The following is a 17,500-nucleotide window of genomic DNA, read 5'->3' on the forward strand; positions in this document are numbered from 1 at the left end:
GAAGCAAAGACTATATACTGAAGGAGATAGGAAGGCTCAAATAGAATGTTAATACGCTAGTTGGCAATTCCAAAGTGAACACAATAGTTGGTTGCTCCGATTTTAGATGGCGTTGTAGGTATACATCGTTTGTCGTCTGTTTGTTTATATTCAGAATTTGATAGTTGACTCAAACGGAAAAATGGCGCCGACAGTAAAGAAGTCACACAAGTGTGTTGTGTGCCATAAACAAAAAGAAACCGATCCTCATTTGGTATTTCACAGGTTCCCTAAGGACAAAGAACGGTAAGTCCAAACAGTATGATACATGCAGTATGTGCTGCTAATGAGTAAGCCCCATTGATATTGGATGTAAGATAAGGCAAGGCATCCACAGTAAATCTCTCTTGTTTTTCATTTTTTGTTGGCTTGTATGCTACCTTATTTCTATTTCCAACCCCCTTTTGATAATTTTTGTGTGTGATACAATTTTGTGTTATTTTGATCCTTTTGATTGTACATTTATACATTTATTAGTTTATAATACTAAACTATACATGAGTGCATCCATGCTTTTCCATTTCAATAAAAAATAAAATACTATTGTGTTTTTATACACCTAATATCTCTCCATCTTACAGTGGCCTACATACTGCAATTAAATGTATGCCTACACATAAGCATTTGTGGCTAAGTTTAACAAATCAGATATACAGTATGTTTTAATTTATTTCGAATGTGGTATTGTATAGAACATTTAAAAATGGTTGTAATATACCGTACAATGCTTAAATTTGCAAGAAAATTAACTAAATCATAAGAGATATAGCTATTGAATTTCTAAAAAAAAAATTAGACTGAGAAACATAATTTGCAATTTAGTTACCTAAAATTTAAGAATATCATGAATATATGAGTAAAATATACTGACATAGTAATGCAAATTATGAACAAATATGTCGCACAATTTACAATCGAATTCCATCCTATATACCCGTAAGCATTACCGCTCTGAATGTTTGGTTGCCGCTCAACAGATGGAGTCATTCGTTTCGCATGGGAGTATCTGGCATCTTTTCATAGCACACTCATTTGTGTGTTAAAAGCCTGAGCCTTCCTATCTTCCTTCAGTATATAGTCTTTGATCAGAAGAAAATATATTTGTGGAAATGGGGAAGTTTGGGGTTGTTTTGGGGATTTTTGAGTTGTTTTGGGGATTTTTGAGTTGTTTTGGCGATTTTTTAGTTGTTTTGGGGATTTTTGAGTTGTTTTGGGGATTTTTGAGTTGTTTTGGGGATTTCTTTATCATGAGTTTTGGGGATATTTAGGATAACCCATCTGGCAACACTGGTCTTATTTCCTTATTTGTTTGCTTATTTTTTAGATTCTTTTTATTCTTAATGGTTGGAAACACTGACTGTGATTCAATTTTGTTTTTCAACCTTCAGAGATATGATTGTATGTTAGATCACTTTATTATTATTATTATTATTATCATTATTATTATTATTATTACTTGCTAAGCAACAACCCTAGTTGGAAAAGCAGAATGCTATAACCCCAGGGGCTCTAGCCGGGAAAATAGCCCAATGAGGAAAGGAAACAAAGTAAAGATAAAATATTTTAAAAACAGTAACAACATTAAAATGAATATCTCCTATATAAACAATAAAAACTTTCACAATTTAAGAGGAAGAGAAATAAGATAGAACAGTGTGTCCGAATGTACCCTCAAACAAGAGAACTCTAACCCAAGACAGTGGAAGACCATGGTACAGAGGCTATGGCACTACCCAAGACTAGAGAACAATGGTTTGATTTTGGAGTGTCCTTCTCATAAAAAAGTTGCTTACCATAGCTAAAGAGTCTCTTTACCCTTACTAAGAGGGAAGTAGATATTGAACAATTAAAATGCAATAGTTAACCCCTTAGGTGAAGAAGAATTGTTTGGTAATCTCAGTGTTGTTAGGTGTATGAGAACAGAGGAGAATATGTAAAGAATAGGCCAGACTTTTCAGTGTATGTGTAGGCAAAGGGAAAGTGAACCGTAACCAGAGAGAAGGATCCAATACAGCACTGTGCTGACCAGTCAAAGGACCCCATATCTCGCTAATAGTAGTATTTTGAAACTGTGATTGTATCGTTACAGAAATTAAAAAATAAAGTATATTGCGTTAGCCACAAAAGGACATTAGAAATCAAATTAAGAGGAAAAGAAGTATAAACCTCTTTGTTAGTTAGTTAGAAACTAGAAAATAACAGAGAATGTACAAAACAGAATTGATGAGACGCAGAAATGGATAAAGGGAGAGAGAGAGGAGAGAGAGAGAGAGAGAGAGAGAGAGGAGAGAGAGAGAGAGAGAGTATAAACATCTTTTTTAGTTAGTTAGAAAACTAGAAAATAACAGAGAATGTACAAAACAGAATTGATGAGACGCAGAATGGATAAAGGAGAGAGAGAGAGAGAGAGAGAGAGAGAGAGAGAGAGAGAAGTATAAACATCTTTGTTAGTTAGTTAGATACTAGAAAATAACAGAGAATGTACAAAACAGAATTGATGAGACGCAGTAATGGATAAAGGGAGAGAAAGAGAGAGAGAGAGAGAGAGAGAGAGAGAGAGAGAGAGAGTATAAACATCTTTTTTAGTTAGTTAGAAACTGGAAAATAACAGAGAATGTACAAAACAGAATTGATGAGACGCAGAAATGGATAAAGGAGACGAGAGAGAGAGAGAGAGAGAGAGAGAGAGAGAGAAGTATAAGCATCTTTGTTAGTTAGTTAGGAACTAGAAAATAACAGAATTGGAATGCAATACATCGAATTGATAAGACGCAGAAATGGATGAAGGAGAGAGAGAGAGAGAGAGAGAGAGAGAGAGAGAGAGAAGAGAGAGAGAAAGAGAGAGAGAGAGAGATAACAAAGGGTCGATGGAAGGCTAAAAAGAATTAGTTCGTAACAAGGAAAGGGATTTACTTAGGAAGACTTAAAGGGAAGAGAAGGAAAAAGGTTTGACTTTATCATTTTTATTTGCTTTCTATTTTTTTTTTTTGGGGGGGGGGGAGGCGTCAGAGGATTAATACTTTCATGCTAAGAGAAAGCATAATAAAATGTGTATTTTCATACATCTGTGCACAAGAATGGGTTACATACACACATACACACATAGATGTGTGTACTTAAATACGTACATGTAGCTTCCTGCCAGGTGAGTGAGAGGGGATTAATAGTTTCATTCTAAGAGAAAGCATAATAAAATTTGTATTTTCATATCTTTTTGCATGAGAAAGGGTTACATACACACATACACACATAGATGTGTGTAACTAAATACATACATGTAGCTCCCTACATAGATAAGACCAGCCTTTTCCCATTGTGTTCTATGTTTACTTTTTTTTCTGATAAGGGTTGGAGGCCCTTGTTAATCTTGACATAAGCCTTTTATAGTTTATATATGAAATATATGTTTTGATGTTTCTACTGTTTTTAAAATATTTTATTTGAATTGTTCATTATTTTAATATTGTTCATTTATATCCTTATTTCCTTTCCTCAATGGGCTAGTTTTCCCCGTTGGAGCCCTTGGGCTTATAGCATCTTGCTTTTCCAACTAGGGTTGTAACTTAGCTAATAATAATAATAATAATAATAATAATAATAATAATAATAATAATAATAATAATAATAATAATAATAATAAAAGGTAGATTCTATGAAAGGTAAATGAAGAGCATAAGAGATGATTGTGTAGAAGTGTATACAAGATAAAACTTTGGGTCTTATTAAATATTTAGTTGTAAATCATTTCAAGAAGTTTAGGGTGAAAAATATGTTTCATTTTACATCTTAGTTTTCTCTCATTATTATAATGAAGCATCAACTAAATCTATACGATTATGATTAATTGTTCAGGACTCATCTCCTTTAATTCCACTTCATTTAATTTATTACTGGTATTCATGGGAAGTGACATAGCCTCTGTACCATGGTCTTCCACTATCTTGGGTTAGAGTTCTCTTGCTTGAGGGTACACTCGGGCACACTGTTCTATGTAGTTTCTCTTCCTCTTGTTCTGTTAAAGTTTTTATAGTTTTTATAGGGAATATTTATTTCAATGTTTTTACTGTTCTTAAAATATTTTATTTTTCCTTGTTTCCTTTCCTCACTGGGCTATTTTCCCTGTTGGGGCCCCTGGGCTTGTAGCATCCCGCTTTTTCCAACTAGGGTTGTGGCTTAGCATTTAATAATAAATAATAATAATAATAATAATAATAATAATAATAATAATAATAATAATAATAATAATAATAATTCATTTCTACTTATGTAATTTTATGCTTTTGATTCTTTTTACGTGTTTATGTTGACCAGGCTGACATGAGTCTTTTTATAGTTTTTATATGACATATCTGTTTTTGACGTTGTTAATAGTTTATATAGGACATATCAGTTTTGACATTGTTACTGTTTTTAGATTGATTTATTGAATATACTCATCATTTATTTATTTCCTTATTTCCTTTCCTCACTTGGCTATTTTTCCCTATTGGAGCCCTTGGGCTTATAGCATCTTGCTTTTCCAACTAGGGTTGTAGCTTGGCTAGTAATAGTAATAATAATAATAATAATAATAATAATAATAATAATAATAATAATAATAATAAAAGATTGTATACACCTAATGGATAAAAATTATAATTGTAATGATATAGATGATAATAATAGAAGGAATAATGGCAATGGTAAGATTAAACTCTTACACAGAACTTCGTCGACTTCAGATTTATTTCAAGAAATTCAAGGATGAAGAAAGGAATTTCCTTACTAAGATTTAATCCGTATCCCTTTGCCTTCTTAACGAATCTAGTCACACTTCTTTCCTAATAGACTCTCTCTCTCTCTCTCTCTCTCTCTCTCTCTCTCTCTCTCTCTCTCTCTCTCTCTCTCTCTCTCTCTCAAAAGCGTACATCTAGCTAGAGAGGAAAATAATGGACAAGCGAAATGAAACTGAGATTTTCATTCTTTCCTAAAACAAGAAAATTTCACAAACTCGAGAACACATCCAGAGGAGTCCGTGGGGTGGGAGGTGGGGGGGGGGAATTTGAATGTAAAGGGAATTGTGTCAGATTACTTATTGATTTGAAGAGAGAGAGAGAGAGAGAGAGAGAGAGAGAGAGAGAGAGAGAGAGAGAGAGAGAGAGAGAGAGAGAGATTTGATTACTAAAAACAAATCGATGCAATGACGCCGGCGCAAACCCCCCCCCCCAAAAAAAAAAAGGTGAAATCACAGGGGCCCATTGAAGAGGCCTAAGGCTGGTTTTTGGAGGAACGATCTCAACTCTAAAAGAACCTCTTGGTTTTATGAATAATCAAAAGGGCTTTACTGTCAAATATGTCATTAGTAATTGCGTGGCAAAGGTTCGAAAATTATTACGTTTTTATGACGAAATAATTATATGTTAAATCTGACAATAAGAATAATATACAAGTTTGGTGAAAGAATTGGAATGTGTGACTCGCATCATATTCCTATAAAACTTTTTTTTTTTTTTTTTTTTTTTTTTTTCTTTCTTTTTTACATGATTCCAGTGATTAATAATACTAGGTAGAAGATAGGATAATTACTTCTCGGATGGCATATATGATAGGCAATCTTTTCTTAGCAATAATTAAAACCCATACATATAAATGGCCATACGGTGTAAGATTGCCATTACTGGGAACTGGATGCTCAATTAGAAAAATATCGTTTTTTAGGAGAACGAAAATCTACCGAGCATTTTTTTTATTAACTGAGTAATTAGTTGGCTACACTGACAAAAATTTACACTAAAAAACGGTAAAAGTTTATTGTTGTGGTGGCCGATGTGGTAACGTCCATGACTGGTAAACACCAGACTGGGGTTCGAGTCCCACTCAAACTCGTTAGTTTCTTCGTTCGCTGCAATTTCACCATCCTTATGAACTAAGGATGAGGGTTTGGGGAGCATATAGGTGTATCTGCTGAGTCATCAGCAGCCATTGCATGGCCCTCCTTGGTCCTAGCTTGGGTGGAGAGGGGCCTCCGGTGCTGATCATATGTATATATGGTCAGTCTCTAGGGCATTGTCCTGCTTGCCAGGGTAATGTCACTGTCCCTTGCCTCTGCCATTCATGAGCGGCCTTTAAACCTTTAAACATTTATTCCATGATTTCTACCTTTTTGAAAACGGATATATTGACGTTAAAGGGTGATATTACGGTCACCAACCAGTAAAAGATAATAACATAGTAGGATCAAATTACGGTCGCTTGCATTTTACTGAATTACGATTGATTAAAAAAAAAGTTTCGACTGAGAGATCAGGAAGTATGCTCTGCCTATTGCTCAGTGTGTTTATAAGGTTTCCCCACTTAATCTAGAAGACGCAAAGGAGAAAGGCATACGTACAGCTGGACACAGGAATTTCTGACACACCTAGCTCTGAAGAAGTACACCCGGTCATATCCTTACTGCTCAGTGAGTGACCCAACAGTAACTAAAGGCTACACTCAGAGAGAGGGTGTACCAGGAATTTGTGTGTCCATCTGTATGCATTTTTAATTTAAGCTATTATGCGCGTAGAGGCTTTTATGATAAGGGAAAGACAAGAGTTGTTATTGCGTGTCAGTTTGTGAATCACCTTCTTTTTGTTTGCTAAATTTTTCCGTTCTCTCTCTCTCTCTCTCTCTCTCTCTCTCTCTCTCTCTCTCTCTCTCTCTCTCTCTCTCTTCTTGAACCTTGGTTTTATAAAGAGCAGGTTTCTTCACTTTTATATCTCTAGGAAATAAACATTTCGAATTATTCTTGGTCACTTAGCCAAAGACCCTTAACCATACCCCCCCCCTCTCTCTCTCTCTCTCTCTCTCTCTCTCTCTCTCTCTCTCTCTTATTTTGGCCTCTACAGTATAACTCTACCTTCTCGCTCTCCTACTTTTGCGTCAGTTTGTGAATCACCTTCTTTTTGTCTGCTAAATTTTTCCGTTCTCTCTCTCTCTCTCTCTCTCTCTCTCTCTCTCTCTCTCTCTCTCTCTCTCTCTCTCTCTCTCTCTCTCTCATTCTGGCCTCTATATCTCTTCCTTCTCGCTTTCCTACCTTCCTTCACGGGGCCGCGAAAGAGACAAGGAGCAGCCTCTTTTCCAATTCGTAGTGAAACTTCGCAATCAAAAATGGAACTCAATCGTCTTCCTTTCAGTTCATTTCGCTGCTTTTATTTCCGAGTCTTTGTGTCTTTGATTGCTATCTCGATTATCACATATCGGGTTCCACTCCTCTGGGTATCCGGGCTGGAAAAAAAAAAAAAAACTTACCATGAATGCTTTATTGATTGGCGAAGAGACGAAAATTTCTTGTATTTGTTAGTTGAGTTTGGTCCCGCTAGGTGGCTAGGAGACAGAATCAATGGTTCTCGGAAATTTTTATTATTATTATTATTATTATTATTATTATTATTATTATTATTATTACTTGCTAAGCTACAACCTTAGTTGGAAAAGCAGGATACTATAAGCCTAGGGGCTCCAACATGGAAAATAGCCCAGCGAGGAAAGGAAGCAAGGAAAAATAAAATAGTAAGAACATTAAAATAAATATTTCCTGTATGAAATACAGAAACTCCAACAAAACAAGAGATATGTAAATAAGATAGAATAGTGTGCCCGAGTGTACCCTCAAGCAAGAGAATTCTAACCCAAGACAGTGGAAGACCATGGTACAGAGGCTATGGCACTACCCAAAACTAAATAACAAGGGATTGATTTTGGAGTGTCCTTCTCCTAGAAGAGCGGCTTCCCAAACCTAAAGAGTCTCTTCTACCCTTACCAAGAGGAAAGTAGCCACTGAACAATTACAGTACAGTAGTTAACCCCTTGGGTGAAAAAGAATTGTTTGGCAATCTCAGTAATGTCAGATGTTTGAGGACAGATGAGAAAAAGTAAAGAATATGCCAGACTATTCGGTGTATGTGTAGGCAAGGGAAAGGAACCGTAACCAGAGAGAAGGATTCAATGTAGTACTGTCTGGTCAGTCAAAGGACCCCATAACTCTGTAGCGGTAGTATTTCAACGGGTGGCTAGTGCCCTGGCCAACTTACTAGTCAAGTTTGGTTTCAAAGAAAATTATAAACGATATATTGTTTTTATTTTGCAAAATTGTTACTCTTACTTGAGGGTACACTCGGGCACACTATTCTATCTTATTTCTCTTCCTCTTGCTTTGTTAATTTTTCTTTTTTTGTTAAAGTTTATATTGGAGATATTCATTTTAATGTTGCTACTGTTCTTAAAATATTATATTTTTCCTTGTTTCCTTTCTCACTGGGCTGTTTTCCCTGTTGGAGTCCCTGGGCTTATAGCGTTCTGCTTTTTCAACTAGGGTTGTAGCTTAGCAAGTAATAATAATGATAATAATAATAATAATAATAATAATAATAATAATAAGATTTTAATAGATAATCCACTTCTTACAATACAAGATCTTGGTATGGTATATTTTCTAGTATATTTAACAATGCCAATGGCAATAGTTTACTAATTAAAAAAATCAAATATTTTCCCTTTAGTTTTCCCGATGTCAGTTTTTGGTAGCACAATTTTCACATGCCCCCCCACAAAAAAGAAAAAAAAAAAAAAAAACTAAGCCTATAGTTGATGTATATGTAAAGTTGATTGTAATCTGATATAATATTTATATGTGATAACATAATCAATAGCATTCGTCTAATTAAAATATATATATATATATATATATATATATATATATATATATATAAATATATATATATATATATATATATATATATCCTTTGACCTGGAAATATTTGCTTCTATACATCTGAAAGATTTAATAGAATATAATCCAAAGTGCAAAAGGAACTTGGAAACTTTGAAAAGATCATCAGTTTATTAAATCTCAAAGTAAAATAGACAGGTTATAATCTATAGTCCCACTCAAACTCGTTAGTTTCTTTGGTCGCTGCAACCTCACCATCCTTGTGAGGTAAGGATGTGAGGTTTTGGGGAGCCTTTAGGTCTATCTGCTGAGTCATCAGCAGCCATTGTCTGGCCCTCTCCTTAGTCCTACTTGGGTGAAGAGGGGGCTTGGGCGCTGATCATTGTATATATGGTCAGTCTCTTGGGCATTGTCTCGCTCGATAGGGCAATGTCACTGTCCGTTGTCTCTGTCATTCATGAGTAGCCTTTAAACCTTTAAATCATTATAAGAGGAAGAGTCTTTTCATCAAAGAGCTTGTAAATGGAATCCTTTCGAAGTGCTGACCTATTGAAAAGAGAAAAAGTAGAAGGCAATGGAAGATTCTAACCTGAAAGCAAATGGTTTAAGAAACATATAATGGTTATCTCTCGAATTTGACTAAACAGTCAAGAAGTTTTCGAAACCTATGTCTAAATGATTATAATTCAGTCACTGCGACAATTTTAAAATAAGTTTATAGGATCTAATCGGGTTCGAAACAGCGTTACATGGTACATTGGATAGAACAAAACTTCCTTTTATCTAATTATGGCATTGGCAATACTGATTTCTAAGTCCATAGGGTTGAAATCTCCCCTTAAAATTAGCTAACTTACATCCTTTTATAAGCTGCTGTCAGCGTTACTTGAGGTACCTAGCGACTTGTGTTGACTGGGTCCAATCGACCAATGGGAGAATGCGGTACATGAGGTGTAGCCGTCTTTTGACCAATCAGATTTTTTTCTTCTATAAGAACGTACGTTTCGGCGGCCAATGACCGCCCGCCTTACATACCACTTATAGCATCCACGCCAGTTGAAGCGGAAATTTCTGTTTGTAAACATGTCTGCGTTGTCGCTCTTGTGGGTTTTACAACTTTTTACTCTTTTTTGATTGATAATATCGTCTGATATGAGTGAAGTGAGTGACAAGGATGCTGCTGGTATTCCTGGGCCATCTCATGGCCGTAAACGTGTCCGTAATATTGCAGTGGAAGAAATATACAGCTAAAATTCAGCCAAGAAGCTAGAGTCCCTTGACCGGAAAGAAGTTACCTGGCAAAAGTTTTTAAATCTTAGTAGAGATTGATGGTTTGATGAGATAACGATGGCAGTGATAAAGAAAGTGTTTAGTGATTTCTGGGGTGTTGCAAATTACGACGAACAGGATGCCTACATGAGGTCGTTAGTGCCAAGATGGAATATGTTTTTGCATTCGAAACCAGTGAAGAGGCGACGTAAGTACTAGTCCTCTTTGCCACCTTCATATTTCATTATTTCTTTTACTGATTATAGTTAGTAGGCCTTATTCATAATTATTTTCCATTATTATTAACCCTGTTATTATTATTATTGGTAAGAACACTGTCCTTGATTTTATGTTACATGGAAGAAATATGAAAATAAACACTCTATCCACGTCTGTTGCAGTTGATGTTGTTTATTTTCATTTCAAAATGAATAACGAGTTTTACATTTTATGCACTTGCGCGCGCACACCCTTCAATTTTTTGTTTGTTATAATATTCAGAAGGATAGAGATTTCATATGCAACTTGCTTGATTAGAAGTGGAATTTTGTTTAAAAAAACGTTAAATTGTATATTGTTCTTTAATGTTAGGAAAGTTTTTTTTTCACTTAACGGGGGGGGGGGGGGCTCATTTTTACCGGCTAGTTTTGGATTTCTTTCCCCGATATCCTACACTAGTATTTTATAGTAGACCTGGCCCTCTTTGCTACATTCATCTTTCATTATTCATGGTACTGATATTACTTAGATGGTATTCCTCATTATTATTATTACTGTCATAGTTATAATTGGTAATAACACTATTCTTAATGCATAGATATATAGAAGTTGTATAGAAATAAAAAAATAACTTTTCATCTATGTCTATTGCAAATGAAATTATTTTCATATCAAAATGAATATGTTTTACAATTTGCGCACTTGCGTGCGCGCACACCATACGATTTTTTTTTTATTTTTTGGTCAAAAAATTCTGAAGGAAAGAGCTTTCATCTGCAACTAGTTTAAAATTGATATCTTTATTAGAAGTGAGAGTTATGTTCGAAAATCTTTAGTGGCGTTTTTTATCGTATAGGCCTATGCCTTTCGTGACCAATGTCCAAATGATTATAATGATTGCAGACGGTGGTGTAGAGTCAATACTAGGCCTATATGCTTGAGGGTACATTCGGGCACACGATTCTTCTAGGAGGACACCCCAAAATCAAACCACTGTTCTCTAGTCTTGGGTAGTGTCATAGCCTCTGTACCATGGTCTTTCACTGTCTTGGGGTAGAGTTCTTTTGTTTGAGGGTACACTCGGACACACTATTCTTCTAGGAGAAGGACACTCCAAAATCAAACGATTGTTCTCTAGTCTTGGGTATTACCATAGCCTCTGTACCATGGTCTTTCGCTGTCTTGGGGTAGAGTTCTCTAGTTGAAGGTACACTCTGGCACACTATTCTATCTTATATCTCTTCATTTGTTTTGTTAAAAGTTTTTTATAATTTATATAGGAGATATTTATTTCAATGTTACTCTTAAAAATTTTATTTTTCCTTGTTTCCTCTCCTCACTGAGCTATTTTCCCTGTTGGAGTCCGCGGGCTTATAGCATCATTCTTTTCCAACTAGGGTTGTAGCTTAGCAAGTAATAATAATAATAATAATAATAATAATAATAATAATAATGATGATGATGATGATAATAATAATATTAACAACAACAATAAAAATAACGATAATAATAATATTAACAACAAAAAAAAAAAAAAAAATAATAATAATAATAATAATAATAATAATAATAATAATAATATTGACTTTGGTTGCCGCCTCACAACAGCGAGTCCAAATTCGGAAAAAACAACTTTTCAAAATTTTCCAAAAAAAAAAAAAAATCCATATTCTAGAATCTAGATAGTATAGCATGCAGTTAATTCTAATAGTCAGGCCTTCTCCATCATGAGGTTCAATACTACACAGTATTCTAGAAGTTTTATTCCAGCTGTGACCAAGTTGTGGAATGATCTTCCTAATCGGGTAGTTGAATCAGTAGAACTTCAAAATTTCAATACTACACAGTATTCTAGAAGCTTTATTTCAGCTGTGACCAAGTTGTGGAATGATCTTCCTAATCGGGTAGTTGAATCAGTAGAACTTCAAAAGTTCAAAGTTGCAGCAAATTTTTTTTATTTTGAACAGGCTGACATAAGTCTTTTTTTAGAGTTACATATGAATTATCTGTTTTAATGTTAATGTTTTTTAAATATTTAATTTTAATTTTTCATTACTTCTTATATTGTTTATTTATTTCCTTGTTGCCTATCCTCACTGGGTTATTTTTCCCTGGGCTTATAGCATCCTGCTTTTCAGAGTAGGGTTGTAGCTTGGCTAGAAATAATAATAATAATAATACGAACCGAATTACGTAACTCTATCTAGTGACGAAGATGTGGGAAGCCTCGTTATGTTTTATATAGCTGTAACCATTATTATTATTATTATTATTATTATTATTATTATTATTATTATTATTATTATTATTATTATTATCAGTATAATTATTATTATTATTATTATTATTATTATTATTATTATTATTATTATTTATTATTTTCATTATTATTCTTATTATTATTATTTATTATCATTATTATTATTTATTATTATTATCATTAATATTATTATTATTATTATTATTATTATTATTATTTATTATTATCATCATTATTATTTATTATTATCATTATTTATTTATTATTATTATTATTATTATTATTATTATTATTATTATTATTATTATTATTATTATTACTAGCTAAGCTACAAGTCTAGTTAGTTTAAAAGCAAGATGCTATAGCCTAAGCCCAAGTGCTCATACAGGGAAAAATAGCCCAGTGAGGAGAGGAAATAAATAAACGATATAAGAAGTAATGAACAATTAAAATGAAATATTTTGAAAACATCAATAATAAAAGATATTTCCTAAATAAACTATAAAAGAACTTATGTGAGCCTGTTCAACATAAAAACATTTGCTGAGGTCTTGAACATCTTTATATGTCTTGGTATATCCGTGGAATTATTATTATTATTATTATTATTATTATTATTATTATTATTATTATTATTATTATTATTATTATTATTATTATTATTATTACTTGCTAGGCTACAACCCTAGTTGGAAAAGCAGGATATTTTAAGCCCTGGGGCTCCAGCAGGGAAGATAGCCCAGTGAGGAAAGGAAACAAAGAAAAATAAAAATAGAAATATTTTAAGAAAAGTAATAAATAAAATAAATATTTCCTATAGCCTATAGACTAAAGACTACAAAACAAGAGGAAGAGAAATAAGATAGAATAGTGTGCCCGAGTGTACCCACAAGCAAGAGAACTCTACCCCAAGACAGTGGAAGACCATGGTACAGAGGCTATGGCACTACCCCAAAACAAGAGAACAATGGTTTGATTTCGGAGTGTCCTTTTCCTAGAAGAGTTGCTCACCATAGCTAAAGAGTCTCTTCTACCCTTACCAAGAAGAAAGTGGCCAATAAAGAGGAGTAAAGAGATATCTTCACATGAACTATTCCGAAGGTGTGAGAAGAGTGTGTCCGGTCACACGATAAACATTCCACCCAACAGATATATCATGAATTGTTCTGACGAATATTACGTTGTGTTCTTAAGAGCAGCAGCTCCGATCCTGAATAAAGATGAGAGTAGAATGGACGATATAAAGTGTCTTGTTGCTAGAAAGAGCAGGAATGTCATTTATCTCCAGTTTCCATTTCGTGGAAATTGCTGGAAGGTGTAGTCTAACCTTCTGATATTGTTTCTCTTACGATATGATCTTTTCCAAAGGTTTCTGTATAAAGGAGAGAGAGAGAGAGAGAGAGAGAGAGAGAGAGAGAGAGAGAGAGAGAGAGAGAGAGAGAGAGAGAGAGCATTGTCATTTGGATCACGGTGCTATTGCCCAGAGAGAGAATAAAAAGACAAACTGGAAAGGAGAGAGAGAGAGAGAGAGAGAGAGAGAGAGAGAGAGAGAGAGAGAGAGAGAGAGAGAGAGAGAGAGAGAGAATAACATTAAAGCATTACGACAAAATGAAAAGTATGAAAAAGAAAAATTTCTAAACATATAAAGATATACTGTCATTCCTTTACTTGCTTTGTTGGGTAAATTTAGCATTTTATACAAACGATTATTTTTCTTATAAATTTAACACCTCTTAAATATTCTTACTGCCAACTTTTTTGTTATTCCTTGTTCTATGATATCTTGTTCTACATTGTTTATTTTTGTATTATAAGATAAGTAAAATGGATATTACTTATTATAGACCATTTGAATATAAACGTATAAGAGACATGTCTATTAGATTCTTCTTCAAGATGTGACTGTAACTTCTCAAAGATCCGTGCTTTGAAATTCTCTGGATCTTTTAGTCGTCACTAATAAGTATTTCAAAAAGGGCTTTCATTATTAAAAACCTTAATTTATTTTAGGCTCGCAGAAAAAAGGATTAGTTTTATGATTACGTAATCGCTCAAATTCGCACCCTGACAATGCAGATGTACATTTCATCCCTTTCTAATTTAACGCAGCGGAAGAGGTAATGTTAAGACTTCCAAGTAATTATGGACCAGCGAGTTTAAAATATTTAAAAATATAGAGAGAGCTTCTTAGAAGCTGAGTTTTAAATCGTACTGGTGAACCGGTAATAAACTTTCCATATTAAGTAATGCTGTTACTGTTTTTAGAATGATTTATTGTTAATTTGTTCTCATCATTTATTTATTTCCTTATTTCCTTTCCTCACTGGGCTATTTTTCCTTATTGGAGACCTTGGGCTTATAGCATCTTGCCTTTCCAACTAGGGTTGTAGCTTGGCTAATAATGATAATAATAATAATGTAGGAACGTCCCTGACTGGTGAACGCCAGACTGGGAATTAGAGTCCCGTTCAAACGCGTTATTTCCTTTGGTCGCTGCAACCTCACCGCCTTTGTGAGCTAAGGATGGGGGAGCCTAAAGGTCTATCTGCTGAGTCATCAGCCACCATTGCCTGGCCCGGTCCTAGCTTGAGGGCTTGGGCGCTGATCATATGTATATATGGTCAGTCTCCAGGGCCTTGTCCTGCTTGATAGGGCAATGTCACTGTCCCTTGCCTCTGCCATTCATGACCGACCTTTAAACCTTTAAGGTAGAGTCGAAGTTATCCAAAGCCAGCAGTTTCAAGACCTTGGAAGGAGAAATCTCTATAATAAAATTCAAGTCTGTCAGATATTGTAACTATAATACATTTTTTTTTAATGAGGCGCATTTGCACCGACTCACAGCGGTGCCCTTTCATCTCGGAAAAGTTTCCTGCTCTCCGATTGGTTAGAATGATCTTGTCCAACCAATCAGCGATCAGGAAACTTTTTCCGAGCTATAAGGACACCCCTGTGAGTTGGTGCAAATCTGCCTCACTTAAAAGAATTGACTATACAGAATCAGGCGTGAATATCAGGCATCATCGGCCATCAGAGGAGAAATGTTTTTTTTTTTTCTTTTCTGAAACGGGCTGGAAATACCGTAACGTCTAAAGGTGATGCATTCAGAGATAATTGAATATCATTTAATGGCCTTGACTCAAATGAGCTCTCTCTCTCTCTCTCTCTCTCTCTCTCTCTCTCTCTCTCTCTCTCTCTCTCTCTCTCTCTCTCTCTCTCTCTCTTTTTGTTGAACCTTCGATTTATAAAGAGCAGCTTTCTTCACTTTTATATCTAGGAAATAAATATTTCAAATTATTCCTGTTCACTTAGCCAAAGACCCTTAACTCTCTCTCTCTCTCTCTCTCTCTCTCTCTCTCTCTCTCTCTCTCTCTCTCTCTCTCTCTCTCTCTCTCTCTCTCTCTCTCAATGGGCGTGGCTCCTTTGTTTTCTACCTTATATTCTCAGTAATTGTATGAATTTCCACCCTCTCGGATGCTCTTTCCTGAATCAAAAATGCTGGTCCGATGTCAAAGACCGTGAATGTATATACTGATTCTTTTTGGAATACAAGCATTTTCCAATTGCTTTTAATTGAAATGCCTTTTTTTTTTCAGTTGTTATTATTCTTCCTTCTTATATTTGGCAATCCAGCTGCTTTTAATTAAAATGTGCCTTTTTTTTCAGTTACTATTCTTCTCTCTTATAGCCTTCTGCTTTTCCAACTAGGGTTGTATTTTTGCTACTACTACTACTACTACTACTACTAATAATAATAATAATAATAATTTGGCAATCATTATTACGTGAAAATCTAGGAGTTAAATTTTATTCCATTTTCAGATTACAAATGATTTAAAACAAAGTTATTAAAGGCTTAAAGGCTCACTTATTAATGGCAGATGCAAGGGACAGTGACATTGCCCTATTATTTCCATGTTGAATAATAATCTGATTAAAAACGTATGTAAAACACAAAGGATTGTATTACAGCTCTTTAGTGTTCAGTACAGGAGTCAAAAGCGAACGTAAAATATCCCATTTTAATCCCTTAAAGGTTTAAAGGCCGCTCATGAATGGCGGAGCCAAGGGACAGTGACATTGCCCTATCAAGCCTTACAATGAGACTGACCATATATACATATGATCAGCGTCCAAGTCCCCTCTCCATCCAAGCTAGGGCCAAGGAGGGCCAGGCAATGGTTGCTGATGACTCAGCAGATAGACCTATAGGCTCCTACAAAACCCCCATCCTTAGCTCACAAGGATAGAGGGGTTGCAGCGACCAAAGGTACTTAACGAGTTTAAGCGGGACTCGAATCCCAGTCTGGCGTTTACCAGTCAGGGACGTTACCATATCAGCAACCAAATTACTTTGTTAGAAATTTTGGTATCAATAAAAATGAAATTAATAAGACGGTGGTCTATCCTTTCATTAAGTGTTCGCTAAAAGCACTCACATCTTTTTAGAAAATATTATGGTGTTTTTAGCGATCCATACAACACCTAGCCAGCACACGTTCTTACATATTTTTTTCATGTTTTAGAAGCCTAGAAAAAAGGACAGTTCCCCCGTTCCCCCAATAGAAAGAGACGACACTTAGGTGTGGTGGGGGTTAGGTGTGATGCTAGAATGAATGTTTTATTCACATCAACTGGTTACGGTTCATTTTCCCTTTACCAACATTTAAACCAAATAGCCTGGCCTATTCTCTACACAGTTTTCTTTCATCATACACTTGACAACACTGAGGGTAGAAGAGACTCATTAGCTATGGTAAGCAGCTCTTCTAGGAGAAGAACACGCCAAAATTCAACCATTGTTCTCAAGTCTTGGGTAGTGCCATAGCCTTTGTACCATGGCCTTCCCCTGTCTTGGATTAGAGTTATCTTGCTTGAGTCTACACTTGGCCACACTTTTCTATCTTATTTCTCCTCCTCTTGTTTGTTTTGAAGTTTTAATAGTTTATATATAAAGGATCTTATTTAATGTTTTTACTGTTCTTAAAATCTTATGATTATTTATTACTTCAATTGTAGCTTAT

General features: G+C 34.7%; 1 protein-coding gene across 2 annotated transcripts in view; it reads right to left on the bottom strand.

Moving 5' to 3' along the window:
* The window catches only part of LOC137652159 (uncharacterized), a 130,606-nt gene that overhangs the window by 110,687 nt on the left and 2,419 nt on the right, over positions 1-17,500 (bottom strand). Inside the window, exon 1 of one of the 2 annotated variants that reach the window (XM_068385366.1) lies at positions 7,094-7,115. The exons of the other annotated variant lie outside the window; for it this stretch is intronic. The gene's annotated coding sequence lies outside the window, so the exon portion shown is untranslated. Of the gene's footprint in view, positions 1-7,093; positions 7,116-17,500 lie in introns of those variants that run through there. 2 annotated transcript variants of the gene reach the window in all.

This window comes from Palaemon carinicauda, chromosome 13 (genome assembly GCF_036898095.1).
Source record: "Palaemon carinicauda isolate YSFRI2023 chromosome 13, ASM3689809v2, whole genome shotgun sequence".
Taxonomy (NCBI): domain Eukaryota; kingdom Metazoa; phylum Arthropoda; class Malacostraca; order Decapoda; family Palaemonidae; genus Palaemon; species Palaemon carinicauda.